We start from the raw sequence: 5013 nt of genomic DNA on the forward strand, positions 1-5013 counted from the left end.
CTCTCTCCTCTCCCTTTTGGGCTTAAAATACCCTTTCCCCCCCCTCCTTTCTTTCCTCTCCTCTCTCCCTTTTTTGGGTTAGGATACACTGAGCTCCTCTCTTCCCCCTTTTTAGGGGTTTAAAAACCCCTCCTCTCCCTCTCTCCTTATGGGTTAGGATACACTGAGCTCCTCTCCTCTTCCTCCTTATGGGCGTTTAGGATACACTCTCCTCCTCCTTTTCCTTATGGGTTAGGGTAACCACTTCCCCCCCTCTTTTCCCCCCTTTTGGGCCTTGGTTCCCCCCCTCTCCCTTTTATGGGCTTAGGATACACTGAGCTCCTCTCTCCCCCCTCCTTATGGGGGTAAAGGTCCCCCCTTTCCCTTTCTTTCCCTCCCCCCCTTATGGGTTTGGATACACGGCCCCTTTTCCTCTTCCCTTTTTGGTAATACCCTTCCCCCCTCTCCCCTTTCCCCCTTTTGGTTGGCCTCTCCTCTCTCCTCTTTCCTTAATTGGTTTTTCCCCCCCCGGGTTTCCTCTCCTCCTCCTCTCCTTTCTTAAAAACCCAGTTTTCCCCCTCCCCTCTCCTTTCCTTTTCCTTTCCCCCCCTTTCTTTAGGGTTTAAAACCTCTCTCTCTCCTTTTTTAGGACCTTTTCCCCCCTCCCTCTTTTCTTTCCTGGCTTTCCTCTCTCTCCTTTTTTTAACTGGCCCCCCCTTCCCCTCTCTTTTTGGGTTTGGAAACCCCCTCCTCTCCCTCTCCTTATGGGCGGGATAACCCCCCTCTCCCCTTTCCTTTCCCCCAGGGGCCTTGGTTCCCCCTCCTTTTTCCCCCCTTTTTTGGTAATACCCTCTCTCCCTCCTTCCCTTTTGGCCTTTTGGTCCTCTCCTCTCTCCTTTCCCCTTTTGGGTTAAACACTCTCCTCTCTCTCTTTCCCCTTGGGCCTTTGGTCCTCTCCTCTCTCCTTCCCCTTTTCCCCCTTCTTTTTAATGGCCCTTTCCTTCCCCCTTTTTTTTTAATGGGGGTTTCCCCCCTTCCCTCCTCCTTTCTTCCTCCCCCTCCTTTCCCCCAGGCTTTGGTCCTCCTCTCTCCCCCTTTTTGGGTTAGGATAAACCCCCCCCTTTTTTCCCCCCTTATGGGCCTTGGGCCTCCCTTTTCCCTCTCTCCTTTTTAGGCCTAGCCCCCCCCCTCCTTTCTTTTCCTACCCCCCCCCTTTTTCCTAGTCCCCTCTCCTCCTTTCTTAGGGTACACTGAGTCCTTCCCCCCTCTCCTTTCCCTTTTGGTAAGATCCCCCTTTTCCTTTCCTTTTCCCCCCTCTCTCCTTTCCCTTTTGGGTTTAGGTCCTCTCCTCTCTCCCTTTTCCCCCGGGCCGGTCCTCTCCTCTCTTTTTTGGGGCTTTTGGATACACTGGCTCCCCCTTTTCCTCCTCCTTATTTTTGGATACACTGAGCTCCTCTCTCCCCCTTTTCCTTTTGGGCGTTTAGGAAAACCCCTCTCCTCTCTCCTTTTTTTAATGGCTTTTCCTCTCCTCTCTCCTTTTTCTTTATCCTGGCCTTTCCCCCCTCTCCCTTTTTTAAACCTGGTCCTTCCCCCCTCCTTCTCTCCTTATGGGCCTTAGGTACACTGAGCTCCTCTCTCCTCCCTTTTCCTTATGGCGTTAGGATACACTGAGCTCCCCTCCCCTTTCCCCTCTCCTTATGGGTTAGGATACACTGGGCTCCTCTCTCCTCTCTCCTTATGGGCGTTAAACACTGGGGTCCCCCCTCTCCTCTCTCCTTGGGGGGAAAAGGCCCTCTCTCTCTCCCCCCTCCTTATGGGCTTAGGATACACTGAGCTCCTCTCCCCTCCTCTCTCCTTATGGGCTTAGGAATCCCCCTCCTCTCTCCCCTTTTTTTGGAAAAGGCCCCCCTCTCCTCTCTCCTTATTTGGGGGAAACCCCCTCTCCCCTCTCCTTATGGGCCTTGGGGTCCGAGCTCCTCCTCCTTCCCCCTTTCCTTTGGCCTTTTGGTCCTCTCCTTTCCCCCCCCCCTTAGGACTTTGGTCCTCTCCCTCTCCTCCTTTCCCCCAGGGCCTTGGTCCTCTCCTCTCCTCCTTTTCCCAGGGGCCCCCCCCTCTCCTTTTTGGGGTTTGGATACACTGGCTCCCCTTCCCCCCTCTCTCCTTTTTGGGGTTGGTCCCCCTCTCTCCTTTTTGGGCCTTTCCTTTCCCCCCTCTCTCCTTTGGGGTTTAGGATACATGGCTCCCCCTCCCCCTCCTCCTTATGGTTTGGATACACTGAGTCCCTCTCCTCTTCTCCTTATGGGCGTTTAGGATACACTGGCTCCCCTCTCCTCTTCCCCTTTCTTAGGAAAACCCATTTTTCCTCCCCCTCTCCCTTTCTTTAGGAACCTGGGTCCCCTTTTCTCTCCCCCCCCCTTTTTCCCCCCCTTTTTTCTTGGTTGGCTCTCCTTCCCCCTCCCCCTTTCCTTGGGGGTCCCCCCTCTCCTTTTTAGGTTAGGATAAATCTCCCTCCTCTCCTCTCTCCTTAGGGGGAATACACTGAGCTCCTCTCTCCTCTCTCCTTATGGGGTTTGGATACACTGGCTCCCCCTCTCCCCTCTCCTTTGGGGTTTAGGTTCTCCCCCCCTCTCCTCTTCCTTTGGCTTGGATACACTGGCTCCCCTCTCCTTTCTCTCCTTATGGCGTTTTGGATACAAGCTCCCTCTCCTCTCTCCTTTGGGTTTGGATACACTGAGCTCCTCTCTCCCTCTCCCTTTTTTGGATTTTAACCTCCCTTCTCCCTTTCCTTTCCATGGGGGCCCCCCCCTCCTTTTCCCTTCCTTTTGGCTTTTCCCCCTCCTCCTCCCCTTTCCCTTTTAATTTTTTCCCCCTCTCTCCTTTTCTTTTCCCCCTTTTTCCCCTCCCTTTCCCCTTTTGGGCGTTTTGGATAACTCTCCCTCCCCCTTTCCCCCTTTTTTTTTGGCTTTTCCTCTCCTTTTTTTCCCTTTTGGGGGTTTTCCTCTCTCTCCTCTTTTTCCCCCAGGCTTTTGGTCCTCTCCCCCCTCTTTCCCCTTTGGGGCCTTTAGGTCCTCCTCTCTCCTCTCCCTTATGGGCCTTGGATACACTGAGCTCCCTCTCTCTTCCCCTTTGGGGGTTTTGGGTACACGCTTCTCTCTCTCTCTCTCCTTATGGGCTTTGGAACACTGAGCCCCCCCCCCTCCCCTCTCCTTATGGGTTAGGATCCTGAGTCCTTCCCCCCTTCCTTTTCCCTTTAATGGCTTTTCCCCCCCCCTCCTTTCCTTTCACTGACTTCTCTCTCTCTCCTTTCTTTGGCCAAATCCCTCTCCTCTCTCCTTTCCTTAGGAAAATGGTCCCTTTCCCCCCTTTTTTTCTCTCCTTTTCCCCCCCTTTTTGGGGTTAATCCTCTCCTCTCTTTCCCCCCTTTTTTTAAACCCCCCTTTTTCCCCCTCTCCTTTCCCCCTTGGTTTTTGGTCCTCTCCTCTCTCCTTTTCCCCTTTTGGGTTTTTGGTTTTCCCCCCCCCCTTTCTTTTTTCCCCCCCCTTTCCCCCCTTTGGGCGTTTTGGAACACTGGCCCCCTTCCCCTCCTTTCCTTAAAAAGGCCCTTTTCCCTTCCCCCTTTTTTTCCCCCCCCTTTTTTCTCCTTTCGTTTGGAACACCTCCTCTCCCCTCTCCTTATGGGCGTTAGGAAACACTCCTCTCTCCCCTCTCCTTATGGGGCCGGTAATAGGGCTTTCCCCTCCCTCTCCTTTTTTAGGCTTTGGTCCTTCCCCCTCTCTCTCTCCTTTGGGGTTGGATACACTGAGCTCCCCCTTTCCCTCCTTTCCCCCAGGAGGCCCCCCCTCCTCTCTCCTTTCCCTTTGGAAAATGGGTCCCCCCCTCTCCTTTCTTTTAATGGCTTCCTCCCCCCCTTTTTTTATCTTTGGTCCCCCCTCTCCCCTTTCCCCCTTTTTTCCCGGTCCCCTTCCCCCCTCCCCTCCTTATTTTGGATACACTAGCTCCTCTCCTCCCCCTCCTTTGGCGTTAGGATACACTGAGCTCCCCCTCTCCTCTCTCCCTTATGGCTTTAGGATACACTGAGCTCTCTCTCCTTCTCCTTATGGACGTTTGGGATACACTCTCCTCTCCTCTCTCCTTATGGCGTTTGGGATACACTGAGTCCCCCCTCTCCTCTCTCCTTATGGGTTAGGATACACTGGCTCCCTCCCCCTCTCTCCTTAGGGGCGCTTAGGATACACTGGCTCCTCTCCCCTCTCCTCTCCCTTATGGGTTTAGGATACACTGAGCCCCTCTCCCCTCCCCTCTCTCCTTAGGGGCCTTGGGATACACTGAGCTCCTCTCCCCTCTCCTCTCCCTTATGGACGTTTGGATACACTGAGCTCCTCTCCCCTCTCCTTTTTGGACTTTGGGAACCTGAGTTCCCCCCCCCTTTTTTGGGTTGGTCCTGGGTTTCCTCCTCTTCCCTTAGGGCTTTCGGGGCCCCCCTTTTTCCCCTTAGGGCGGGAACGGCTCCCCCTTCTCCTCCAGGGCTTTGGGAACAGAGCCCCCTTTTTTATGCGGGTAACGGTTTTTTTCCCATGCTTGGTACACGAGTCCCCCTTTCCCCAGGGGGGAAATGAGCTCCCTCTTTTCCCCTTCCCGGGGAGGATCCGCCCCTTTCCCCCGGGGCTTGGTCCTGGCCCTTCCTTTTTTTAGGCCCCTTTGGATCCTGAGCCCTCTCCTTCCCTCCCAGGCAGGATAACTGGTCCCTCTCCCCCCTTCCCGGCTTTTAAACCTGGCCCCCCCCCTCCCCCAAATTTGGGATCAGGCCCTCCCCTTTCCCCCCAGGGTTTTAAACACGGGGTTTTCTTTTCCCCAGGGTTAGAAACCCCCTTTCCTCTTCCCCCTTTTGGTTTCACGGCCCTTCCTCCCCCTTAGGGGGGTTTTGGTAAAGCCCTCCCCCCTTCCCAGGGGTTAATCAAGTTCCCCTTTCTTTTTGGGGCGTTGGGAAAATTTTCCCCTCCCCCCATTTGGTAACTGGTCTCTCTTCCTCCCTTT

This window comes from Pseudoliparis swirei, chromosome 10, assembly GCF_029220125.1.
Source record: "Pseudoliparis swirei isolate HS2019 ecotype Mariana Trench chromosome 10, NWPU_hadal_v1, whole genome shotgun sequence".
Classification (NCBI taxonomy): Eukaryota; Metazoa; Chordata; class Actinopteri; order Perciformes; family Liparidae; genus Pseudoliparis; species Pseudoliparis swirei.